The sequence below is a fragment of the Pteronotus mesoamericanus genome, unplaced genomic scaffold (genome assembly GCF_021234165.1).
Source record: "Pteronotus mesoamericanus isolate MK-2021 breed Mesoamerican mustached bat unplaced genomic scaffold, CSHL_Meso_final scaffold_21, whole genome shotgun sequence".
In the NCBI taxonomy this organism is placed as follows: domain Eukaryota; kingdom Metazoa; phylum Chordata; class Mammalia; order Chiroptera; family Mormoopidae; genus Pteronotus; species Pteronotus mesoamericanus.
Window position 1 is genome coordinate 30419603 of NW_026555310.1, and position 6129 is coordinate 30425731.

Consider the following 6129-nt stretch of genomic DNA (forward strand, 5'->3'; position numbering starts at 1 on the left):
TTTTGGTGCCTTTGGAATGTCCCAGGAAATAATTAGAAATTGGGTAGTCTTTTCTGTGAACTAGTTAACAACTAAGTATCAATTCCTGAATCAGTTATTTCTTCATCTTTTCTCTACTAAAGGGCAGCTTACTGATTTTGATTCTTCCAAAGAGTATTAGATTCATGGAGTGGGTGCCCCAGAGGGAAAAATAGTTAATTTTTCCCCCTAAAGTACATAACCTTTGTAGATAAACTCTTCTCAGTCTGTTTCACTGTGCTATAGGGCAGAAACTTACAGGCCCAGAAAATAATGACATTCAATTCTGGAACAAACTGAGTCAGGTATGGGAATATCATTGCATAGAAATAAATGGAATTAGAAATATTTCTTCTATTTTCAATGCACATATTTAAAGCGCACAATCAATAAGTTTTCACACATGTTCCCTTGAAATCACCACTACAATCAGGATAGTGAGCATATCCTTAATCCCCTAAAATTTCATCATACTCCTCCTCAGTGTCTCCACCCCAGGTAACTACCAATCTGCTTTCAGTTTGAATTTTGTAGTATATTATATGAATGAAATCATACAGTATGCCTTTTGTTTTTTTGTCTAGCTACTTTTACTTAGCATAACTATTTTGAGATTCATCCATCTTGTTTGTATCAATTTTTCATTCCTTTTAAATGTTCAGTATTATTCTGGTGTGTGATTAGAACATAATTTGTTCATCTATTTACCTGTTGATACCATTCAGGTTCTTGAAAAGAACTATTCAAAATAAAGCTGCTATGAACATTTGTATACAAGTGTTTGTATGAAGAGGATTTCTCTTTTCGGAGTAAATATTTAAGAGTATAATGTCTGGATAATGTTTAGCTACTTAAGAAACTGCCACACTGTTTCCCAAAGTCTTATCATTTTACATTCCTACTAGCAGTGTAGGAATGTTCCAGTTCCACTGCATCATTGTCTATGCTTGGTAGATCAGTCTTGTAATTTTAACCATTCTTACAGGTATGCAGTGGTATATCACTGTAGTTTTAATTTGTATTTCCTAAATGAAGAATGATTTTGAGCATCTTCTTTTGTGCTTGTTTATTATCTGTACATTTTCTTGGATAAAGTCACCTACAAATTTCTTGAAAATTTTTATTTCAGTTATTTGTTTTCTTATGTATTGAGTATTGAAAGCTCTTTCTGTTCTAGATAAAAGTCCTTTATCAGTTATTGTTTTGATTTTTTTCAGTTTTTGACTTGTTTTTTGTTTTCTGAACAGTGTTGTCAGAAAAGCAGTTTTAAATTTAATAAAGTCTGTTTTCATGTTTCTATTGTTCTTTCTACAAGTTTGTTGCCTAACTTAAGGTCACAGAAATTTCCTCTTGTTTTCTTCTAGAAATTTTATTTTCTTATTTTTTTTTCTTTAAAGATTTTATTTATTTTTTTAGAGAGAGGGGGCGGGAGGGAGAAAGAAAGGAATAGAAGCATCAATTTGTGGTTCCCTCTTGCATGCCCCCCAACCAGGGACCTAGCTTGCAACTCAGGCATGTGCCCTAACCAAGAACTGAGCCAGTGATCTTTCTGTTCATAGGCCAGTGCTCAACCCACTGAGCCAAACCAGCCAGGGCTTCTTCTAGAAACTTTATAATGACACTCAATTCTGGAACAGTTTCAGGTTTTACATAGAAATCTGTGTCTAACTTTGGGTTAATTTGTGGGTTATGTATCAAAGTTCTTGTTTTGCTTTGTTTTGCTTTGCTTATGGACAGTCAATTATTTTAGCAACATTTGCTGAAAAGGCTATTTGTTTTTCATTACATTGTCTTTGCATTTTGTCAACAATCAGTTATCCATATATGCATGGGTCTTTTTCTGGACTTGGTTCTGTTCCATTGATCTACTTGTATGTTTTTATACTACCATGCTATTTTGAATACTGGAATACTTCAGTTTTATAATATATCTTGAAATAACATAGTGGTAGTCCAACTTTTTCTTTCAAACTTGTTCTGACTTGCCTATGTTTTTGCAATTCTTTGTAAATTTTTGAGTTTCTGAAGGTCTAAAAGAAAGCTTTAGAAATTTTGAATGCATTTGCATTAAATCTACGGACAAATTTGGGGAATATTGAAATCTCAAAAATATTTATTTGTTAAACTCATGAAAAAACATATCTCTCAATTTATTTTAGTGTTCTTTGATTTGCCTAAGCACTGTTTCTAATATTATCTGTACAGATATTTCACATATTTTGCCAGATTATCATTGTATACTTCATATTTCTGATGCTACTATAGATGGTCTTGTTATAATTTGTAACTTTAATTTCTGTTTCTAGCATATAAAATTATAATAGAATTTTAAATATTAACAATGTTCTAAAACTTCATAAACTCACTTATTTCTTCCAATAATATTTTTGTGGATTCCTTGGATTTTCTGCATATGTAATCATGTTGTCTGCTAATAAAAACACTTTTATTTCTTTCTTATTTGGATGCTTTTTATTTTTTTCTTTGCCTGTTTTAATAGACTAGAACCTCCAGTTCAACGTTGAATAAAAGTGGTGAAAGTGTACATCCTTATTTTGTTCTTGACCTTGGGAAGAAATCATTCAATGTTGCACCGCTGAGTATAGTGTTAGCTGTATACTTTTCATAGATGCCCCTTATCAGTTTGAGGAAATTCCCTTTTATTCCTAAGATGCTGAGAAATTTTATCAGGAATGGATGTTGACTTTGTCAAATACTTCTACATCTACTGAGACAATCATTTAGTTTTTCTATTTTTTTTTTAGTGTTTTAATGTGAAGAATTACATTGATTAGTTATAGCAGGTTAAACCAACCTTGGATTCTTGTGAAGTATCAGTATTGTCATTTAAATAAGTGGATTAAATCTGCTAAAATTTGGTTTAGGATTTTTTCAACTATGTTAATAAAGGATGTTTATATACAGGGTGGGGCAAAATAAGTTTACAATTGTGAATATGTAAAACACAAGGTATATTCTTGTATTATTATTTATTATTATTTTCAATATGAACAACTAATTTTCTTTTCTTGTACTGGCTTTGGTTTATTTTTCAGAGAAGTTATTTCTCTCTGTCAGTTTTCTGGATGATTTTATGTAGAATTGGTACTATTTGTTTATTAAATATTTGATACAATTGACTACCGAAGTCTTCTGGGCATGAGTTTTGTTTGTTGTAAGATTTTAAACTACAAATTCAATTTCTTTAATACATGTAGTGTTAGTTAAATGATTCCTTCTTGAGTAAGCTTTAGTGGTTAGTGTCTTTTAAGAAATTTGTACATTTCATGTAAGATGCTTAATTTATTAGTATAACATTTAAAATTTTTTCTTACTATTTTAATATCTCTAAAATCTGTAGTGATGACACTTCTCTCATTCCTGACATTGTTAATTTGTAAAAAAGGATTCTTTTTTTATTCTTGAGAAAGCTCTTTGTTTTTTGGATTACTTTTACTATTACCTTTTTGTTTTCTATTTTATTAATTTCTACTTAATTGTTATTTTTTTCTACTTAGTTATGTTTCTTTTTTAAAGATTTTATTTATTTATTTTTAGAGAGAAGGGGAGGAGAAAGGAAGAGAAACATCAATGTGTGGTTGCCTCTCTCACGCCCCCTACTGGGGACCTGTTCCACAATCCAGGCATGTGCCTTTACAGGGAATCAAACAAGCGACCCTTTGGTTCACAGCCCAGCACTCAATCCACTGAGCCACATCAGCCAAGGCTAATTATATTTCAATTTCATATTCTTTTTATAGTTTTTTTAAAATATGGAAGCTGAGTTCATTGTTCGTAGGTCATTCTACCTTTCAAAGACAGCTGTGTAGTATAATTCCCTTGAAATACTGCTTTAGTGGTAAGCAACAGACTTAGTAATATGTTGTTTTTTCATATTCACTTAATTAAAATACTTTCTAATTTTTCTTTTTAATTTCTTCTTTGATCCATTGGCTATTTGAAAGTGTGTTATTCAGTTTCCATATATTTGGGGATTTTTTTCAGAGATCGTTATATAATCAGTTTACAATTTATTTCCATTATAAATAGAAAACATTTTTTATGACTGGAATCTTTCAATTTATTGAGCTTGTTGGTAAATTTTCTATGTTCACTTAAAGAGAGCTAAGTTATTCTGCTGTTGCTGAGGAGAGTATTCTAAAAACATACAACAGATGAAGGTAGCTGATAATTTGGTATAAGTCTATTATATACTCACTGATTTTTTGTCTATTATTCTATGAATTATTGAAAGAAGAGTATCTAAACCTCTAACTATAATTATAATTTTATCTATTTTTCTTGAAGTTTTGTCAGTTTTGCTTTGCTTATTTTGAAGCTTTGATAACAGAGACATAAATATTATGGATTATTAGTCCTTCTTGATAACTTATGCCTTATATCATTATGAAATGAATGTCTATATCTCCAATTTGCTCTGAAATGTATTTGAGTGAAATTAATATAGGCACTGCTGCTTTTCTCTGATTAATGTTAACATGGTATATCTTTTCCATCCTTTTACTTTTAAACTATTTTTTTTGGTCTTTATACTTAGGTGTTCTAAGTGCCAAACAGTTGTCTTGCTATTTTAAGTAATTTGATAATTTCTGGCTTTAGTTTGAATGTTTAAGCCATTTGCATTTAATGAATTTTTATATAATTAGATGTCTGTTATGTTTACATTTGTTTTCATTTTGTCTCAACTCATTTCTGTTTTCTTTTTCTCTTTTACTGCTTTCTTTTGTATTAATTAAATATTATTTACAATGCTATTTTTATTTCACCATTGGCTTATTAGCTATTACTTTTTGTTTTATTTTAGTACTTGTTTCAGAATTGTAATATATTTGTACATCATAACTTGTTGTATATGATATTATATATATGAATATAACCTTACAACAGTATACTTTCATTTTTCTCAGCTTTCAGGCTAACGTTGCCACACATTTTATACTTATATATGTTATAAACACCACAATACATAGTTATTACTTTTGCTTTATCAGTAATCTTTTAAAAATATTTAAAGAATAAGAAAAAATTACATACCCATTTAGTTACTATTTCTGGTGCTTCATCATTTTTCTACACCCAAAATATCATCATGTGACATTTTAACTTTTCTTAAAGGATTTTACCATTTCCTGTAGTGTACGTCTGTTTGTGAGGAATTCTTGCTTTTTCACCAAGTTTGAAAAGATTTAAGCTGCTAATTTATTATCTCTTTAAATATTTTCTTCTGCCCTCACCTACTCTCAGTCCCTACACCACATGGCCTGTTAAGGGACTGCAATCACATGTATGTTAGGCTGCCAGGAGTTACCCCACAGCACTTAATGCTTTGCTCTCTTCTTCCCTCCCTTCTTTCATTCCCCTCCTTTTAAAATTATTTTCTCTAATTGTTTTCTTTTGGATAGTTTCTATTGTTTTATCTTCAAGTCTATTAATCTGTTCTGTAGGTGTCTAATCTACCATTAATACCATACAGTGCAATTTCTAAGCTCACAATTTTTAGTGTTTATCTCTCTAGAAAGGTGCTTTTTAAAAATTTCTTTTATGTCTCTATGTAGCTCTTAAAATATATGACTATATTAGGACAGTATTAACCATTTTAATATTCATGTCTTTTAATTCTAACTTATGAATTGGTTTTATTTTTCACCTTCTGATCTCATTTTTCATAGAGTCATGTTTTTCTGACTCTGCATGCTTGCTCATCTTTGGTTGAAATTCAGACATGGCTAATTTCCATTGGGTCAATGCTAGCTTTTATTGTGTTTCTACAAATGGGCTTGAGTTTTACTGTGAGATATTTTTAAGTTACATAGAAATAAGTGATGCTCCTAGGTATTGCTTTTATGATTGTTAGGCAGTGCCAAGAAATTCTCAGTCTTGGGTTAATCATTCTCCATCATGAAGAGAAGATTTCTGGGTGTTCTATCCATACTTCATAAACTATGATCTTGTCCAGCCTTGCTGTAGAGAAGGGGCACTGTTCTCTGATGTGCGTGAAGACTGGATATTATTTCCTTTATTTCTTTTGTATGGCTCTTTCCACAATCTCTCTGACAGTTCCTTCACACTGATATTCTGATCTGTACCTCC